A 22,431-nucleotide genomic window follows, 5' to 3' on the forward strand; every position below is an offset into this window, starting at 1 on the left:
TTTCACAGAATAAGTCAGAGATAGTATATGAACAGCACAGGAAAGGGAAGAAGCAAAGCAGAGAAAAGAAGTGTTTCAAGGGCAGCTCAGGGGGAAAGGGTCTGTCAGTTGGGAGTCAGTGCAGTAAGTGTAGACCAGTGGAGTTGAGTTTGTTCATGATTTTATGCAGTTCAGGTCAGGTCAGCAGATGCAATTGAAGTCAGACAACAAGAAGGACCCAGAAAGTTATAACCAATTGCTAGAGTTAGTTTGAGGTCAATCAGAGCAATTCAGCCAGAAGCTGAGAGAAGGCAGTTTGAATCAGTCAGCTTGGAGAGAACATTTCAGAACAGCTGAGCTGAAACAGTCAGAGTTCACAAAGAACTAGAAAGGGTGAGATTATTCAGCACTAAACCTCTGAGATAACAATTATATCTGGAGAAAGAACAAAACATTTACCACAAAATTGGGAGAATAAAATAATTAGGAAAGGATAGGTTTGGCAAGGATGTAATGGGACAATGAACTGGATTTAAACATTTTATAAAAGAAAAAGATACTTTGTTCAGTAATCACTTGGCAATAATGCCCAACATGTCCATCGTTTTGTATGTGTGAAGTGCCTCCCCAAATTTGCTAGACTAGAAAATGAAAGAAAAATATTGGTGCTGTAAATGTTGAAAATATTGGAAAATTGCTTTTTCCAGACTTCTCTTCCACACATGGTAATATGATTTAGGAAATACACAAATAATTAGCTCATATAATTACAAATAACAAAATGACTGATATATATTTTCTTTCACCTCTCTCTCTCTCTCTCTCTCTCTCTCTCTCTCTCTCTCTCTCTCTCTCTCTCTCTCTCTCTCTCTCTTCTTCCAGAGACCAGGCTACTGGGTCAGGCATAGAGTTGTAAACAGATATGCTATATGTCAATATCAGAGTAAGAAAGCATGTTTCTAGACAGAGTAGCTACTTTTATATAATTTATAATATATTTGTATACAGAAAAGAAGCAAGGCTTCTTAATTTCTCCTTCTAAAGTGAACATCTTTCAGTGATATTTACTATCTGTGAACTCTGACTGTTTCAGCTCAGCTGTTCTGAAATGTTCTCTCCAAGCTGACTGATTCAAACTGCCTTCTCTCAGTTTCATGCAGTTTAAACCATCTATAAAAATTTAACACATCAACTATAACAAAACTGAATAATAAAATTAGGCTGTAGAAGAAAATATTAAAAATATTAATGAAATTGTGTTTTAAGTGTCAAGAAGAAATGGACAAAAGCCCTTTAACGAAAATAATTATTCTGTAAATATTCTAAACTTAAAATGTTAACCAATAGCTCTTCTCTTGAACAATCACCCTGACCTGCATTCAAATGTTTGGGGCCATAAACTAAATCCTCCTCTTGCCTCTGAACTAAAACCTCTCTCTACAAATATGTCACTAAAGTTTGTGAACCTACACTCTACTCTACTGTGCCCTGTATAATTCACACATAATACTAGAATAACTCTTAAATATAGTAGACTTTTCCAGTTTATTTCTATGCATACCTTTCCCTGAAAGCTGATTTAGATGCCTTTAGTGAGGAGAGTAAGAAGCCTGACTTTTGTGTATATATCATACTGTAAGAGGAATGAATTATGCAAGTCTAGAGTTTATCTTACCCCAGTGTGCATATTCCTGATAAATAAAAGAAAAGTGTAATTAAGATTTGTAGTCCTCACATTTTGTCCACCCAAGCAAATATAAAGAGCTTCAATTTTGTTCACGATAGTTACTCAAGTCATGCTCTATGTAATTTGAGTGTTGATTTTTTTCTATTTCTGTTCTTCCCCATACCCTCTCCCTCTGTGTATGTTTGAAGAGTGAAGATGTATACGAATGTTTGCATGTGTCTCAACACACTTATTTGTGCAGGTGCATATACCTGGATACATATGTGCACATACATTTAGAGAGCCAGATTTAATGTACCAAAGCATTCTTATTTCTTGAGATAGAATCATTTAAACAGATATCTAGTAGATAGGCTCTCTACACAGCTTTCAGAGGGATCTCTAGTCATTGCATTTCCAAGATTGGAATTACATATTGTCTATCGCACCTACTACATATTTATGTAAATTCTAGTGATCCAAAGTCTGTTCTTCTTCATTAACTTTATCAACTGAGTCATTTCTCTAGACTGATTTTTAAAATATAATTATATTTATAATTAATTTATAATTTAAAATATACTTTTACTATAATTTTAAAAATTATGGTTAAATGTATTTTCTGCAGTTGAAAAACAGGACACATCTTTTGTAATGACATCTCTGGTAATGCTGCTACCCTTGAATCATGACAGCATCCTCTCAGAACTCATCTACTCGCCTCTGTAACTGGCACACATCTACTTCTAAGAAAGCAGCACAGAGGTCACCAAGCCATTGATTTTCATTACATCTTTCAGTTAACTCAGATATTCTCAAATTTTGCTCTTTCAAGAGTTTCTAGTCTTTTAAATTATCTGTAGATTATTTTTCTTACTGAATTTGTAAAGTATTTTCTTAAAGGGAAAAATTGAATTTCTAAAAATATAGTATTTTTCTCACTTCTTAAATGGATAAGTCTGTGGCAGAAGTTTCTTTCCTTCACCCTCGATTTTTTGTTTATTACTATCCAGCAACATTAATTAAAATTCTGATTTTTTATTCTTTGTAGGTGGTGAGTTGTCTTAATTAAGGTTTCTGCTGTAGCTTACAGTAACTTGTGGAGATCTTATATTTCCAGGTAACAGTAAATGACTTAGGGAAGTCAGGGCTGGAACTGAAGCAGGACAGGAACCTGATAGCAGGAACTGAAGAGTTAGCCGCAAGGGAACACTGCTTACTGCTTGCTTCTCCTGTCCTGCTCAATCTACTTTCATTTGCAACCCAGGACCACCTGCCCAGGCATGGCACCAATCACAATGGGCCCCCACCAATCACTAACTAAAAAAATATCTCACAGGCTTAACTCTAGGACAATCTTATAGAAGCATAGTAATTCCTCAATTGTGGTTCCCTTTCCTCACATAACCTTAGCTTTTCTTGACAACGTCAAACAAATCAGCAAATGAAAGTAATAGCAACAAACAGGCACTGTCTTGGTGGTTTGTTTTCCACACAGGTTGGCCTCTGAGCTATTATGAAGGAACATCTAAATGACTATGTTTTTATTCCTTTCTGTTATAACATGTAGTGCCCTTTCACTATGAATACTGGAGTCTCATTTATAGCCTCAGACTTCCTTCCATTAGAACTTTCTCCTTTTTATACTGGCTATTTTATTTATTTATATTTCAAATGTTATCCCCATTCCTGGTTTTCCTCCACAACCCCTCCATCCCACCTCCCTTTGCCTCTTTGAACTGCTTCCCTACCCACTCACTCCACTGAAATTTTCTACCATTTTTTTGTTATGATATTTTGTTGTCTTTGAGATCAGTTTGCTAGTCTAGTTACATGCTTATCTCTCACTTCTCTCAGTCTTCTGGGACAATGCCTTCCTTGCTTCACTTCAATTATTCTGTTATCTTTACTTCCACTTCCATATTTTGTATATTTCTTTCTTTCACCTTGTCTTTTCTCAATGTTGTGTAATTTGGTCATTTCGAATTCCTTTGTGTATTAACTAGGGGAGGAAAGATTGTTTCCTTTGAATTATCTCTTCTATTTGCTCTTATCAAATCTGAAGTTTTATGTTCTGCTCTTTCTCAGAATTTCACCTGTGCTGGAACATTACTCATTAAAATCAATGGAAATATAAGTTGATAATGATGATGTTTATGTCCCTGTAATGCTACATTTCTGGAAGAGAGATTATACTTCACATTTCTGCATATCTATGAGTCAGCCACCAACTTTAAACATCAAGCAGAGGGATATACCAAGGTTGTCCAAGTAAGCTGTGCTTCCTAGATTTTAATTCTCTGTTTTACATTGATGGGCTGGTCAAATTCTGATTCGTGCTTTTCCTAGACAGTTGACTGAATTTTTTCTCATTTTATTTTTCAGGCTCTATTAGCATATTAGATAACCATACTTAAACCTGTCAGGGACCGGGAGTCACTCATGAATCTGTTTTCATTAATCATCCTGATTATTTTCTGCATCCCAAATGAGTTCCCTTGCCACTTCCACTCTCGTTTTTAAGGAACCGTATGGTTCTGCTAACAAAATACCATCTAGATTTTTCATAGACTTCTCTGAGGATACTATTTGTGCTTTTTTTCCTGTCATATTTTTCTTTCAGTCCAATTTTCAAAACATCTAGAAATGTAGGCACTTTTTACATGTCCTGATACTACCCTTCCTGTTCTATTGCAATAGCTCTTTTCAGTTTTTATTATCATCTTGACAATTTTTGTGAAAAAAAAGACAGCAAAATTCAAGTTCCTAGGGTAATCAGTATTTTGCAAATACTGGTTTTTTGAAAAGCAAGCTTTCTTGTATTCAGCTTTTTAAAAAACGTGTATGGTCTGTTACAGGCGAGGGATCTAGCTGGAGTTGAAAGCACCCAAATCTTCCTTTCTTCCTTAATTCTTCTTTCCTTTGTATCATTTCATCTTTCTTTCTTCCAGGATAAAATATGAATGTAGTCACTTGCTACCTCAAATTATGCAGTTGAGTTTCCCATATGTGGATTAAATATGGGGTTTTGTACACCCAGAATTCTATGGAGAGACTGCCCCAGGAAAAGTGTTTTGCTTGATCATGGTATTTCCCCTGCCAGGTCAGTAGCCCCAAATACATCCTAATGGGAATAAAAATCCACAGCCATTCCTCAAAGGAAGGTGGTTATCTTTCTTACTCTAGTAATAATAACTACTCACAGCTCTTGAAGGAACCCCTATCCCACTTCCAAGGCTGTCCACCATAGTAGCACCTTTTAAGGTAGTCCAAAACAGAGACACCCATATCAGCTCTCAGATGACACAGAAACATGGGATCCCAAGACCCACACTGCCCTGTGGAGTTGTGAGATGAATATGAATACAGGTTTCTGTGAAAATCAACAGTACTTACACATTACACATCCACATTCACCTGAAGCACAGAGACTTGGTTTGGTACCAGTATAAACTGTCTATTCATCCCTCTGTAAGCCAAAGACACAATAAGTTTCATTGTGGATTACTATTTGTACAGAAAAAATCAGACTCAAATATGAAAATTTCAAGAAATAAAGAACAAGGTCCATTTGCACCCTCCCTTTGGTGATCCATCACTTTGACATCTATATTACTGAATAGTCCTTTATTGAATCCTAGACGAGTTTGCGAGAGAGTTCAGTGAGAATCTAGGAGTCCTTTTCTTCTTTAACTTATTTTAATGTATTACATTTACATTTAATCATAATTACCTTGTTTTAATGTCTCTTATTATCTTATTTCTCAACTTCTTGTGAGTTTTCTGCACTGTCATATAAACTTTAAAAATATTTTAAGCAATGTTAAATGTATCTCAAAGCATTTAACTGTTCTATAACAAAAGACAATTTGTAAAGCTTATACTGACAAGCAAAATATATTCCTTTTCACCATTTATCCAAGACTATTAAATTTAATATTAGAATATTTCATTTTGTTTTATTATCATTGCATTACCTTAACATAAGTCTAAATATGCATCTGTATTGACATCTTATTCCTCCTTATGTAAATTTTATTGGGAATCCAAGTATAGATCATTTGAAATTATCTCAAAATGTTACACACTTTAAAACAGTGAGCCTTAAAATTAAATACATTGTGCTGCAGGCGGTAGGCTTAGATTTTTCAAAACCTACATTTAATAAGGGTTCTGCTTTCACATTCCTTCTAACCCAGCACCCAACAGGGATAGTGGAAAGGGAAGGTTAATAGAGCAAAGGAAGATGTGGACCTGTTTTTTTTTCTGAGTAAATCCAATATGAACTGTCAAGATATCAGCAGTTTAGCTCACAGGAATCAACAGTGGCAGCTTGATCCACTCACAAACACCATTCAGGAATCAGCAGTGGCGGGTTGATCCAGAAGAAATAGTTCTGCCAATCGATTCAAGTCGGCAGAAGTGGCAAGAAGCTGCTGAAATGCCACCAGAAGCTTTTTTGGTGCATTTATCTCTCTGAAGTCATAACAAACCAAGACCAATAAAGAATGGTAGGGCATACCAATATCATCCAGTATCATCAGCAAAAAGCAGTGTCAGCTAAGATCACAAGGAATGGCAAGGTGTACCAATACCATACAGCATTGTCGACTCTCTGTTGAGCTGTATTTGTATACTTTTCAAGCATCGTGTGTTCTCCCAAGTAATTGCTCTAGCAAAACATCACATGACACAACTGAATCTCCACAGAAACCAAAAATATCTACCCCAGCAGGGAGTCTTATTAATATAATTGATTCAGCTTTTAGATTATATCACATGGCAAAAGATCATATATTTAAAGATATGTTTAAAATAATGTCATTTAATGATTCAATTTAATGTGAATACATAGAAATAAAATAATTACAGCATTCAGGAGTAGAGTCTATAAATAAACTAGTCCCATAGGAGTTTAGAACTCAAGGGGATGTCTAAACTTGCCTCTTCTAGTCAACATTTTCAGATTGAAGATGATAGAACTGGAGACCTTCTTACTCTATTATGGTCTTTATGTGATAGGGACAAAGGAAGTATTTGATTCTTAAAAAATCCCTGGTAACATTAAAAAGACTTCTTATTTTTACCATTAATGAACTCATTTGGATTTTTACCCTTACTTAGGAAATGAAAAATGCAGCAAGTGATAATTTATAAAGACATAACTATGATGAGGTCAATTTTAAAAACAAAAGACAAGAAAGCGTGTCAAAACAGAAAACAGTGACATCCTCTTTTACATGAAACAGAACAATAGAATTAAATGCAGGACCTTGAGGAAACAGAATTCCTCAATGTTTGCACTTATGACCAAAATCTGATTACTTTGATGAAGAAGCCTCCTGCTGTATTTATGCAGGGCTTTTAGCTTTTCAGTGGAATCTATTTACCAAACGATGAGGAACAGGTGTCACATCTACTCATATTATAGTTTAAGAAGTTGAGATTGGCACAGGTTAGCAATTTATCATCATGTCCAAATCTAGTAAATACATCAACACATCCATTCATTAAGACTTTGTATTACTTATCATGCTTCAGCTGAAGTTCTGTATTTCCAAATAACAGCAAGCAGAACACCAAGAACGCCAGATCTTTGCAAATGTCAACTGTCTCAAAAGGTTTATGGTGAATATAATGTTAATGACATTACAGCCAAGCACTTTCTATTATTATTATTTAAGCTTCTATGGGTATGTTTCTTGGCTTTGCTTTTTCTACAGTTAAAGGGGCCTTTATGTTACATTATAGCCAAACCTTCTTGGGTTTACTTCTTTAAAGCCTGTTTCCAATCAGCAACATGGCAATCCTCCCCATTGTTTTGTGACCTACCAACTTCATTTGTGATCTACCAACTTCATCTGTCATCGGGAAACCCTCCCAGCTGAGTCCTTGTGTTGAACCTGTCTTTTTTGGAGGGCGAGGGGTTCCCTGAGTTTTGTTCTGAAGACATGGATCTCCAATTACAGCCTGAGGGGTTAAAAATATAAAAAGATAGGTCCTGTCTCTAAGGACATTTTTGAATCCTCCCATATTTCATTCAGATGTACAGTAAAAACTGAGGCCAGACATTAAAGAACTTATAGGATTCCCTTCAAGAAAGAATAGACATCGCTCTCTTATTTTTGGTGCATTCAAACTTGAATGCGAGAGAAACCAGCTATCCCAAGGTATCATTATGTTATCCTTCTCATCCTCCTAAAATGCATGTCTATGCCTCTAATCTTCACATTCTGAAATTCTAATCCTCAGTGTTATTGTCCTAGGGTACAGAATCTTAGGTTTTAATAGTAAGAGTGGAAATCTCATAAATGAGAGTGTTACTATTATGAAAAGAGGAAGAGGAGAGTATGTGTTACAATGAGGCTGTTACCTATTGTAGGAAGTCTTCCAAACACTATCTGTGAGCACCTAGACTGTGGAATTCTGTAGACACTAGATCTATTACAAATAAATGTTGTTTATTTAAGCCAACCAGTCTAACATACTTCATCTTAGCAAGCTGGGCTAAGGCACCTCCCAGGATCATAAATATTCATGTTTATATACATGTTTTTCTATTGTCATACGTGTGTTATGAGTGTCTGTGTATGTGTGTGGTATGTGTAGGGTCATACATTCATAAGTGGATTGTGCATGTGCAATGCAGAGGTCAAAAATTGATATTCGGAACCATCCTGCATTACTCTTCTACCTTATTGACTGAGACAGAGTCTCACAGTCACACCAAGAGTCCACTAATACAGATAGTCCTAGAAGCCAGCTTGTTCTGTGTCTCCCTATGTCTACATTCTAATCCTGGAATTGCTCATGGTCACCATATCCTCCTGATATTACAAGGGTCCGGGGGATCAAGCTTACATGGCAAATACATAGCAGTAGAGCCACCTCCTCAGACCTGCTTACTTTTATACTCCAGAATACTGTATTTTACAAACAGGCATCAAGCACCATGTTCAAAATAACAATGTAGGCCAAGAGCATATAGCCATCCATCCAGAACACTCTTTTTATTAACTAAACCTATATTTAAATATGAGTACATAATGATTGCACATGCATTTGCTTAGTAAAAATGTTTACTCAGCAAGTAAGTGCTGGAAAAGAAAGAACAAATATAATGAGACACGAAAAGAATAAAAGACTGTGCAAATAAACACAGTCTTCCCAGTCACTCGTGTGACTACCATATCTCTCTGTGGATGAGAATTGTGAGATACCCAAAGGTACTCTCAGGCTATGAAAATGACTCAAGAGAATTGTTTCAATAGCACAGTATTTGTTAGTATGTGTTCAATCATTAGAAGAAAACGGTGATATATTTTGTTTTAAAATACATTGAACCATAAAATGTCAGTTCCATGTTTTAATCTAATTTGCTATTGTTGGTGGTGGCACTTGTACTTATTTGATTTCTAGGTACTTACCAGCAGCTGTGGTTGTGTTCCCACTAACGAGAGCATTTGAAAACAGAGAAGCAACACTTAGTGCAAATCATAAACCATTTATATGCATACATATGGTATTAGAAGAAGTTTGGGGGATGTAAAATTAAGGTTGTAGTCCTCAGGCAACAATCTCAACTTACTTTTAACAGATGCTGGTAACACTACTTTAGGGAATTTTATAAGAGTTTTCCATTTTGTTTATTTTTGTCATTTTCTTTTCTATGATTACATTTCCTAAAAGTGCTACACTAATCCACTGTAGCTCTGGCAATTGGAAAATAAAGCTACTTTCCTTTGGAAGGGAAAATGACTTGAAGAGCAGCACAATGAATGTTCTGCATAATTATGCAGCAAACAAGGTCAGCACTGCACTAGGAATTTGTCTCAATAAAATTATATTAAATAACCACCAGATAGTAGGTTAAGTGCTAAAATAATTTGCATGTACACATGAATGTAACATAGCCAACCATATCTACATTAAACTAGTATTTAAAATGCATGGTCTATGACTAGGCAAGAAGGTATTTAGCTGCACTTTAGAGACAGTATTAGATGAAACACCTTTACAGCTTTACTGAGGACAGAATTAACTGATTAGATGAGATCCATTAATTTTAAATTTGGGACTAATTTAATGAGTAAGTCTCTGAATGCCATTAAGTAGAAATATTAAAGAGAAATATATCAAATGATTTTAACAAGGGAAGGCTCACAATAATCTTTCTGGGATTAGAAGAAATAGACCTCACCCACTCTCTCTCTCTCTCTCTCTCTCTCTCTCTCTCTCTCTCTCTCACACACACACACACACACACACACACACACACACACACAGAGAGAGAGAGAGAGAGAGAGAGAGAGAGAGAGAGATTTTTAAATTCCACACCCTTGAGAACATAGCCACAATTTATTATGTCTCAGGATTCCCATAAGACAGAAACACCATTAAACAAGTATATATAACTTAAAGTCAACAAAGTGATTTCAAGAAATATTTTTAAATAGAGGAATCTGAGCAATGGAAAGCCCCATAAAGCTTTACACAAAGACTGGAATGGTTGACCCTGAATGTGAATGGGGCTTTCTAATTTCAGAAGACTTAATGTGTGTTGCAAATTAATTCTTACATTTTTATTAAAAGTTATAGATCACTCAGAAGCCAGAAACACCCTCTTCCTGGTGTCAGTGCTAATTTATTTTCTTAATGATGCTTAAAAGTCCAATAACTCACCCAGCTAAATGAGCTCTACAACTTTAATAGTTTAAAAATGAGATTATGCTATTCCAGGCTGCACTAAATATCCAAAAGGAAAACCATATTACATGATCTTAATTATTTAATTTTATGACTATATTGTTACAATAAACATTCTCAGCAAATAAAACTGTTTCACTGGGGAATTTCTCCTATTTTCATTTATTTTAAGACCTGGCACAATGCATCTGCAGGTGTTTCTATGTTTAAATGAGATTTTTATTATAAATAGCAACCATTCAGAATGCTAGGTAAATAGCTCTGCCATCAAAATATGTGTAAGAGAAAACTGATTTCAAACATATTCAGTCAGCGAGGTCTAGCTCTTAAGTCTTGGAGGTGATTACAATGTGCCTTGTGTGAACGTAACATTCATAATTTACTTCTGGACTCTTCCCGCAGTTGTCTATGATGAGGCCCTGAAATCCTGGTGACGATAAAGAGCAATCGAGGAAGGCAAAGCGACCTCTGTCCTTGACTCTTTAAGCCAAGAGGCCATTTCCCACTGGATTTTCTTACTCTTTGTTATAGGATGGAAGTCAAAAATACTTGGTTAAAGGGATCTAAAATAATAAATATTTTAGGCTCTAGACCTTTGAACCTCTGTTATTCAATTCTGCCCTCCCATGGTGAAAGTAATTCCAGGAATATCATAAATAACCTGGCATGTTTGTGAGCATGTTAATCTCCACTTAGAAAACTAATTCATAAAGATATTCACAAATGTTTTCTCCTATGATATTTGAAGTATCTAGTTCTATTTTTAATATGGTTTTATTTTAAATTTCAGCATCCTATTTTTATTTCAGCTTGCAGAAGTGCCTTCCATTAAGTCACCACACGACTTTTGCAAAAGGATTGAAAATTTAATTTTACTGACAAATACATTTTTTTCATATACTATATTTAGGTCGTGGCTGCCCCTTCCCCAACACTTCCCAGATCTTCCTTATCTCCCATCCACCCAAATGCACACTTTTTTACTCTCTCTCATTAGAAAATAAACAGACAACTAAACAAAGATAAACCAACAACAACAACAACAACACACAAAAAAAACAGAATAAGACAATAACAAACAAACAGAGCAGGGGACAAAAGAAAAAGCACAAGAAACACAGATTTAGAGACACGTAGCCTGGTGCGCACAAAAATCCCTTGAAAACACAAAATTAGGAACCATGTTATATAAGCAAAATACAAGTACTTTTTTTTTAAGTTTTACCAGACAAAACCCTCCAAAAGTTCAAGAGAGTTCGCGTTGTGCTGACCATCTACTCTGGGCATGGGACTTGCACGTAAGTGTGGTTTGTGAGAGGCCTTTGCAGAAAACAAGTTTTTCTCTGTGAGCACTTGTCTAACTCAGATTTGAGTGTTCATCCTTTCTTTTTTTTTTAATTTATTTATTTATTTTTTTATTAACTTGAGTATTTCTTATATACATTTCGAGTGTTATTCCCTTTCCCGGTATCCGGGCAAACATCCCCCTCCCCCCTCCCCTTCCTTATGGGTGTTTCCCTCCCAACCCTCCCCCCATTGCTGCCCTCCCCCCACCAGTCTAGTTCACTGGGGGTTCAGTCTTAGCAGGACCCAGGGCTTCTCCTTCCACTGGTGCTCTTACTAGGATATTCATTGCTACCTATGAGGTCAGAGTCCAGGGTCAGTCCATGTATAGTCTTTAGGTAGTGGCTTAGTCCCTGGAAGCTCTGGTTGCTTGGCATTGTTGTACATATGGGGTCTCTAGCCCCTTCAAGCTCTTCCAGTTCTTTCTCTGATTCCTTCAACGGGGGTCCTATTCTCAGTTCAGTGGTTTGCTGCTGGCATTCGCCTCTGTATTTGCTGTATTCTGGCTGTGTCTCTCAGGAGCGATCTACATCCGGCTCCTGTCAGTCTGCACTTCTTTGCTTCATCCATCTTGTCTAATTGGGTGGCTGTATATATATGGGCCACATGTGGGGCAGGCTCTGAATGGGTGTTCCTTCAGTCTCTGTTTTAATCTTTGCCTCTCTCTTCCCTGCCAAGGGTATTCTTGTTCCCCTTTTAAAGAAGGAGTGAAGCATTCACATTTTGATCATCCGTCTTGAGTTTCATTTGTTCTAGGTATCTAGGGTAATTCAAGCATTTGGGCTAATAGCCACTTATCAATGAGTGCATACCATGTATGTCTTTCTGTGATTGGGTTAGCTCACTCAGGATGATATTTTCCAGTTGCAACCATTTGCCTACGAATTTCATAAACTCGTTGTTTTTGATAGCTGAGTAATATTCCATTGGGTAGATGTACCACATTTTCTGTATCCATTCCTCTGTTGAAGGGCATCTGGGTTCTTTCCAGCTTCTGGCTATTATAAATAAGGCTGCGATGAACGTAGTGGAAAATGTGTCTTTTTTATATGTTGGGGCACCTTTTGGGTATATGCCCAAGAGAGGTATAGCTGGATCCTCAGGCAGTTCAATGTCCAATTTTCTGAGGAACCTCCAGACGGATTTCCAGAATGGTTGAACCAGTTTGCAATCCCACCAACAATGGAGGAGTGTTCCTCTTTCTCCACATCCTCGCCAGCATCTGTTGTCCCCTGAGTTTTTGATCATAGCCATTCTCACTGGTGTGAGGTGAAATCTCAGGGTTGTTTTGATTTTCATTTCTCTTATGACTAAAGATTTTGAACATTTCTTTAGGTGTTTCTCAGCCATTTGGCATTCCTCAGCTGTGAATTCTTTGTTTATCTCTGAACCCCATTTTTAATAGGGTTATTTGTTTCTCTGCGGTCTAACTTCTTGAGTTCTTTGTATATTTTGGATATAAGGCCTCTATCTGTTGTAGGATTGGTAAAGATCTTTTCCCAATCTGTTGGTTGCCGTTTTGTCCTAACCACAGTGTCCTTTGCCTTTTGAAGCTTTGCAGTTTTATGAGATCCCATTTGTCGATTCTTGATCTTAGAGCGTAAGCCATTGGTGTTTTGTTTAGGAAATTTTTTCCAGTGCCCCTGTGTTCCAGATGCTTCCCTAGTTTTTCTTCTATTAGTTTGAGAGTGTCTGGTTTGATGTGGAGGTCCTTGATCCACTTGGACTTAAGCTTTGTACAGGGTGATAAGCATGGATCGATCTGCATTCTTCTACATGTTGACCTCCAGTTGAACCCGCACCATTTGCTGAAAATGCTATCTTTTTTCCATTTGATGGTTTTGGCTCCTTTGTCAAAAATCAAGTGACCATAGGTGTGTGGGTTCATTTCTGGGTCTTCAATTCTATTCCATTGGTCTATCTGTCTGTCTCTGTACCAATACCATGCAGTTTTTATCACTATTGCTCTGTAATACTGCTTGAGTTCAGGGATAGTGATTCCCCCTGAAGTCCTTTTATTGTTGAGGATAGCTTTAGCTATCCTGGGTTTTTTGTTAGTGCAGATGAATTTGCAAATTGTTCTGTCTAACTCTTTGAAGAATTGGATTGGTATTTTGATGGGGATTGCATTGAATCTGTAGATCGCTTTTGGTAAAATGGCCATTTTTACAATATTAATCCTGCCAATCCATGAGCATGGGAGATCTTTCCATCTTCTGAGGTCTTCTTCAATTTCCTTCTTCAGTGTCTTGAAGTTCTTATTGTACAGATCTTTTACTTGCTTTGTTAAAGTCACACCGAGGTACTTTATATTATTTGGGTCTATTATGAAGGGTGTCGTTTCCCTAATTTCTTTCTCGGCTTGTTTCTCTTTTGTATAGAGGAAGGCAACTGATTTATTTGAGTTAATTTTATACCAAGCCACTTTGCTGTAGTTGTCTTCAGCTTTAGTAGTTCTCTGGTGGAACGTTTGGGATCACTTAAATATACTATCATATCATCTGCAAATAGTGATATTTTGACTTCTTCTTTTCCGATCTATATCCCCTTGACCTCCTTTTGTTGTCCGATTGCTCTGGCTAGAACTTCAAGAACTATATTGAATACGTAGGGACAGAGTGGGCAGCCTTGTCTAGTCCCTGATTTTAGTGGGATTGCTTCAACTTTCTCTCCATTTAGTTTAATGTTAGCAACTGGTTTGCTGTATATGGCTTTTACTATGTTCAGGTATGGGCCTTGAATTCCTATTCTTTCCAGGACTTTTATCATGAAGGGGTGTTGAATTTTGTCAAATGCTTTCTCAGCATCTAATGAAATGATCATGTGGTTTTTGTTCTTTCAGTTTGTTTATATAATGGATCATGTTGATGGTTTTCCGTATATTAAACCATCCCTGCATACTTGGGATGAAGCCTACTTGGTCATGGTGGATGATTGTTTTGATGTGCTCTTGGATTCGGTTTGCCAGAATTTTGTTGAGTATTTTTGCGTCGATATTCATAAGGGAAATTGGTCTGAAGTTCGCTTTCTTTGTTGTGTCTTTGTGTGGCTTAGGTATAAGAGTAATTGTGGCTTCATAGAAGGTATTCGGTAGTGATCCATCTGTTTCCATTTTGTGGAACAGTTTGGATAATATTGGTATTAGGTCTTCTATGAAGGTTTGATAGAATTCTGCACTAAACCCGTCTGGACCTGGGCTCTTTTTGGTTGGGAGAACTTTAATGACTGCTTCTATTTCCTTAGGAGTTATGGGGTTGTTTAACTGGTTTATCTGTTCCTGATTTAACTTCGGTACCTGGTATCTGTCTAGGAAATTGTCCATTTCCTGAAGATTTTCAAGTTTTGTTGAATATAGGTTTTTATAGTAAGATCTGATGATTTTTTGAATTTCCTCTGAATCTGTTGTTATGTCTCTCTTTTCATTTCTGATTTTGTTAATTTGGACACACTCTCTGTGTTCTCTCGTTAGTCTGGCTAAGGGTTTATCTATCTTGCTCATTTTCTCAAATAACCAACTTTTGGTTCTGTTGATTCTTTCTATGGTCCTTTTTGTTTCTACTTGGTTGATTTCAGCCTGAGTTTGATTATTTCCTGCCTTCTACTCCTCTTGGGTGTATTTGCTTCTTTTTGTTCTAGAGCTTTTAGGTGTGCTGTCAAGCTGCTGACATATGCTCTTTCCTGTTTCTTTCTGCAGGCACTCAGCGCTATGAGTTTTCCTCTTAGCACAGCTTTCATTTTGTCCCATAAGTTTGGGTATGTTGTACCTTCATTTTCATTAAATTCTAAAAAGTTTTAAATTTCTTTCTTTATTTCTTCCTTGACCAGGTTATCATTGAGTAGAGCATTGTTCAATTTCCAAGTATATGTGGCATTCTTCCTTGATTGTTATTGAAGACCAGTTTTAGGCCGTGGTGGTCCGATAGCACGCATGGGATTATTTCTATCTTTCTGTACCTGTTGAGGCCCGTTTTTTGACCAATTATATGGTCAATTTTGGAGAAAGTACCATGAGGAGCTGAAAAGAAGGTATATCCTTTTGCTTTCGGATAGAATGTTCTATAAATATCCGTTAAGTCCCTTTGGCTCATGACTTCTCTTAGTCTGTCTACATCTCTGTTTAATTTCTGTTTCCATGATCTGTCCATTGATGAGAGTGGGGTGTTGAAATCTCCCACTATTATTGTGTGAGGTGCAATGTGTGTTTTGAACTTTAGTAAGGTTTCTTTTACATATGTAGGTGCCCTTGTATTTGGGGCATAGATATTTGGGATTGGGAGTTCATCTTGGTGGAGTTTTCCTTTGATGAATATGAAGTGTCCTTCCTTATCTTTTTTGATGACTTTGAGTTGAAAATTGATTTTATTTGATATTAGAATGGCTACTCCAGCTTGCTTCTTATGACCATTTGCTTGGAAAATTGTTTTCCAGCCTTTCACTCTGAGGTAATGTCTGTCTTTGTCTCTAAGGTGTGTTTCCTGTAGGCAGCAGAATGCAGGGTCCTCGTTGCGTATCCAGTTTGTTAATCTATGTCTTTTTATTGGGGAATTAAGGCCATTGATGTTGAGAGATATTAAAGAATAGTGATTATTGCTTCCCGTTATATTCATATTTGGATGTGAGGTTATGTTTGTGTGCTTTCATTCTCTTTGTTTTGTTTCCACGACGATTAGTTTCTTGCTTCTTCTAGGGTATAGCTTGCCTCCTTATGTTGGGCTTTACCATTTATTATCCTTTGTAGTGTTGGATTTGTAGAAAGATATTGTGTAAATTTGTTTTTGTCATGGAATATCTTGGTTTCTCCATCTATGTTAAATGAGAGTTTTGCAGGATACAGTAACCTGGGCTGGCATTTGTTTTCTCTTAGGGTCTGTATGTCATCAGTCCAGGATCTTCTGGCCATCATAGTTTCTGGCGAGAAGTCTGGTGTGATTCTGATAGGTCTGCCTTTATATGTTACTTGACCTTTTTCTCTTACTGCTTTTAATATTCTTTCTTTATTTTGTGCGTTTGGTGTTTTGACGATTATGTGACGGGAGGTGTTTCTTTTCTGGTCCAATCTATTTGGAGTTCTGTAGGCTTCTTGTATGCCTATGGGTATCTCTTTTTTAGGTCAGGGAAGTTTTCTTCTATGATTTTGTTGAAGATATTTACTGGTCCTTTGATCTGGGAGTTTTCACTCTCTTCTATACCTATTATCCTTAGGTTTGATCTTCTCATTGAGTCCTGGATTTCCTGTATGTTTTGGACCAGTAGCTTTTTCCGCTTTACATTATCTTTGACAGTTGAGTCAAGGATTTCTATGGAATCTTCTGCTCCTGAGATTCTCTCTTCCATCTCCTGTATTCTGTTGGTGATGCTTGCATCTACGGCTCCTTGTCTCTTCCTTTGGTTTTCTATATCCAGGGTTGTTTCCATGTGTTCTTTCTTGATTGCTTCTATTTCCATTTTTAATTCCTTCAACTGTTTGATTGTGTTTTCCTGGAATTCTTTCAGGGATTTTTCCGATTCCTCTCTGTAGGCTTCTACTTTTTCTCTAAGGGAGTTCTTCACGTCTTTCTTGAAGTCCTCCAGCATCATGATCAAATAGGATTTTGAAACTAGATCTTGCTTTTCTGGTGTGTTTGGACATTCCATGTTTGTTTTGGTGGGAGAATTGGGCTCCGATGATGCCATGTAGTCTTGGTTTCTGTTGCTTGGGTTCCTGCGCTTGCCTCTCGCCATCAGATTATCTCTAGTGTTACTTTGTTCTGCTATTTCTGACAGTGGCCAGACTGTCCTATAAGCCTGTGTGTCAGGAGTACTGTAGACCTGTTTTCCTCTCTTTCAGTCAGTTATGGGGACAGAGTGTTCTGCTTTCGGGCGTGTAGTTTTTCCTCTCTACGGGTCTTCAGCTGTTCCTGTGGGCCTGTGTCTTGAGTTCACCAGGCGGGGTGCTGCCCAAGGGCTATCTGCAGCGGCAGCAACCAGGAAGACCTGTGCCGCCCCTTCCGGGAGCTTCAGTGCACCAGGGTTCCAGATGGCCTTTGGTGTTTTCCTCTGGCGTCCGAGATGTATGTACAGAGAGCAGTCTCTTCTGGTTTCCCAGGCTTGTCTGCCTCTCTGAAGGTTCAGCTCTCCCTCCCACGGGATTTGGGTGCAGAGAACTGTTTATCAGGTCTGTTTCCCTCAGGTTCCGGCTGTGTCTCAGGCAGGGGTCCTGCCGTTCCTGGGCCCTCCCACACGGGAGCCCAGAGGCCTTATACAGTTTCCTCTTGGGTCAGGGATGTGGGTAGGGGTGGGCAGTGTTGGTGTTCTCTTCCGCTCTGCAGCCTCAGGAGTGCCCACCTGACCAGGTGGTGAGGTCTCTTTCCCACATGGTCTGGGAGCAGAGAGCTGCTTCGGGCCGGGATCCGCGGCGTGGGACCTCTGGCAAACACAGGAAGTGCCCGGTCCTAGATGAACTCTGCCTCTGTGTGTCCCGATCTCACCAGGCAGCTCTTTTGCAGCAGACAAGTTGGTCTTACCTGTGGTCCCGAGGCTCAAGTTTGCTCGCGGGGTGCTGCCCAAGGGCTCTCTGCGGCGGCAGCAACCAGGAAGACCTGTGCCGCTCCTTCCGGGAGCTTCAGTGCACCAGGGTTCCAGATGGCCTTTGGTGTTTTCCTCTGGCGTCCGAGATGTATGTACAGAGAGCAGTCTCTTCTGGTTTCCCAGGCTTGTGTGCCTCTCTGAAGGTTGAGCTCTCCCTCCCATGGGATTTGGGTGCAGAGAACTGTTTATCCAGTCTGTTTCCCTCAGGTTCCGGCGGTGTCTCAGGCCAAGATATTTTTGAGTGATCCAAAATCTATTATACTTCTGTTTTCATCAACACTGCACCTTCAGAAGTTAGTGCCTGTGTAAACTCAGGAAAAATTTTAAATCTTTTTAAATATGAAAAAGAATTGGGTTGTGCATTCTCATAACTCTTAAACTTGCCACAGCCCTTCATGCAAATTTGGGCTTGTAATTAATTCTTTACAAATATGAGAACAGCAAAGATAATTTAACCCCTAACCTAACAAACTTAGAAATGACAACAGCCCCCTCGGAAATGATTAATACAGAGGTAGATGATCACAGTCGACCACTGAACTGAGAATGGGGTCCCCACTGGAGGAGTTAGAGAAAAGATTGAAGGAGCTGAAGGGGTTTGCAACCCCATAAGAACAGCAATACCAAGCAACCAGAGCTCTCAGGGACTAACCCACCATCCAAAGAGTACACATGGATTGACCCATGGCTCCAGCTACATATGTAGCAGAGGATAGCTTTGCTGGGCACCAATGGAAAGAGAAGCCCTTGGTCCTGCCAAGGCTTGATGCTCCAGTGTACGGGAAGTCAGGGCAAGGAACCAGGAAGGGGTGAGTGGGTAGGGAACACCCTCATAGAAGCAGGGGGAGGGAGGAGGGGATAGGAAGTTTATGAATGGGAAACCAGGAAAGGGGATAAGATTTTAAATGTAAATAAAAATATACAATAAAAAACACCTCCCCGGCAGAGAGCCCGTGGGCAACACCCCGCGAGAAAACTTGAGCCTTGGGACCACAGGTAAGACCAACTTGTCTGCTGCAAGAAAGCTGCCTGGTGAAATCGGGACACAGAGGCAGAATTCCTCTAGGACCAGGCACGTCCTGTGTTTACCGGAAGTCCCACACCCGCGGATCCCGGCCCGCAGCAGCTCTCTGCTCCCAGACCCTGTGGGAAAGAGACCTCACCGCCTGGTCAGGTGGGCACTCCTGAGACTGCAGAGCAGAAGAGACCACCAACACTGCCCACCCCTGCCCATATCCCTGGACCAAGAGGAAACTGTATAAGGCCTCTGGGCTCCCGAGAGGGAGGGCCCAGGAGCGGCAGGACCCCTGCCTGAGACACCGCCGGAACCTGAGGGAAACAGACCCGATAAACAGTTCTCTGCACCCAAATCCCGTGGGAGGGAGAGCTAAACCTTCAGAGAGGCAGACAAGCCTGGGAAACCAGAAGAGACTGCTCTCTGCACACACATCTCGGACGCCAGAGGAAAAAGCCAAAGACCATCTGGAACCCTGGTGCACTGAAGCTCCCGGAAGGGGTGGCACAGGTCTTCGTGGTTGCTGCCGCTGCAGAGAGCCCGTGGGCAGCACCCCCACGAGCAAACTTGAGCCTCGGGACTACAGGTAAGACCAAATTTTCTGCTGCAAGAAAGCTGCCTGGTGAACTCAAGACACAGGCCCACAGGAACAGCTGAAGACCTGTAGAGAGGAAAAACTACACGCCCGAAAGCAGAACACTCTGTCCCCATAACTGACTGAAAGAGAGGAAAACAGGTCTACAGCACTCCTGACACACAGGCTTATAGGACAGTCTAGCCACTGTCAGAAATAGCAGAACAAAGTAACACTAGAGATAATCTGATGGCGAGAGGCAAGCACAGGAACCCAAGCAACAGAAACCAAGACTACATGGCACCATCGGAGCCCAATTCTCCCATCAAAACAAACATGGAATATCCAAACACACCAGAAAAGCAAGATCTAGTTTCAAAATCATTTTTGATCATGATGCTGGAAGACTTCAAGAAAGATGTGAAGAACTCCCTTAGAGAACAAGTAGAAGCCTACAGAGAGGAATCGCAAAAATGCCTGAAAGAATTCCAGGAAAACACAATCAAACAGTTGAAGGAACTAAAAATGGAAATAGAAGCAATCAAGAAAGAACACATGGAAACAACCCTGGATATAGAAAACCAAAAGAAGAGACAAGGAGCTGTAGATACAAGCCTCACCAACAGAATACAAGAGATGGAAGAGAGAATCTCAGGAGCAGAAGATTCCATAGAAATCCTTGACTCAACTGTCAAAGATAATGTAAAGCGGAAAAAGCTACTGGTCCAAAACATACAGGAAATCCAGGACTCAATGAGAAGATCAAACCTAAGGATAATAGGTATAGAAGAGAGTGAAGACTCCCAGCTCAAAGGACCAGTAAATATCTTCAACAAAATCATAGAAGAAAACTTCCCTAACCTAAAAAAAGAGATACCCATAGGCATACAAGAAGCCTACAGAACTCCAAATAGATTGGACCAGAAAAGAAACACCTCCAGTCACATAATAGTCAAAACACCGAACGCACAAAATAAAGAAAGAATATTAAAAGCAATAAGGGAAAAAGGTCAAGTAACATATAAAGGCAGACCTATCAGAATCACACCAGATTTCTCGCCAGAAACTATGAAGGCCATAAGATCCTGGACTGATGTCATACAGACCCTAAGAGAACACAAATGCCAGCCCAGGTTACTGTATCCTGCAAAACTCTCAATTAACATAGATGGAGAAACCAAGATATTCCATGACAAAAACAAATTTACACAATATCTTTCTACAAATCCAACACTACAAAGGATAATAAATGGTAAAGCCCAACATAAGGAGGCAAGCTATACCCTAGAAGAAGCAAGAAACTAATCGTCTTGCAAAACAAAGAGAATGAAAGCACACAAACATAACCTCACATCCAAATATGAATATAACGGGAAGCAATAATCACTATTCCTTAATATCTCTCAATATCAATGGCCTCAACTCCCCAATAAAAAGACATAGATTAACAAACTGGATATGCAACGAGGACCCTGCATTCTGCTGCCTACAGGAAACACACCTCAGAGACAAAGACAGACATTACCTCAGAGTGAAAGGCTGGAAAACAATTTTCCAAGCAAATGGTCATAAGAAGCAAGCTGGAGTAGACATTCTAATATCAAATAAAATCAATTTTCAACTCAAAGTCATCAAAAAAGATAAGGAAGGACACTTCATATTCATCAAAGGAAAAATCCACCAAGATGAACTCTCAATCCTAAATATCTATGCCCCAAATACAAGGGCACCTACATATGTAAAAGAAACCTTACTAAAGCTCAAAACACACATTGCACCTCACAGAATAATAGTGGGAGATTTCAACACCCCACTCTCATCAATGGACAGATCATGGAAACAGAAATTAAACAGAGATGTAAACAGTCTAAGAGAAGTCATGAGTCAAATGGACTTAACGGATATTTATAGAACATTCTATCCTAAAGCAAAAGGATATACCTTCTTCTAAGCTCCTCATGGTACTTTCTCCAAAATTGACCATATAATTGGTCAAAAAACGGGCCTCAACAGGTACAGAAAGATAGAAATAATCCCATGCGTGCTATCGGACCACCACGGCCTAAAAATGGTCTTCAATAACAATAAGGGAAGAATGCCCACATATACGTGGAAATTGAACAATGCTCTACTCAATGATAACCTGGTCAAGGAAGAAATAAAGAAAGAAATTAAAAACTTTTTAGAATTTAATGAAAATGAAGGTACAACATACCCAAACTTATGGGACACAATGAAAGCTGTGCTAAGAGGAAAACTCATAGCGCTGAGTGTCTGCAGAAAGAAACAGGAAAGAGCATATGTCAGCAACTTGACAGCACACCTAAAAGCTCTAGAACAAAAAGAAGCAAATACACCCAGGAGGAGTAGAAGGCAGGAAATAATCAAACTCAGAGTAGAAATCAACCAAGTAGAAACAAAAAGGACCATAGAAAGAATCAACAGAACCAAAAGGTGTTTCTTTGAGAAAATGAGCAAGATAGATAAACCCTTAGCCAGACTAACGAGAGGACACAGAGAGTGTGTCCAAATTAACAAAATCAGAAATGAAAAGGGAGACATAACAACAGATTCAGAGAA

The sequence above is a fragment of the Rattus norvegicus genome, chromosome 2, assembly GCF_021556685.1.
Source record: "Rattus norvegicus strain SHRSP/BbbUtx chromosome 2, alternate assembly SHRSP_T2T, whole genome shotgun sequence".
Lineage (NCBI taxonomy): Eukaryota > Metazoa > Chordata > Mammalia > Rodentia > Muridae > Rattus > Rattus norvegicus.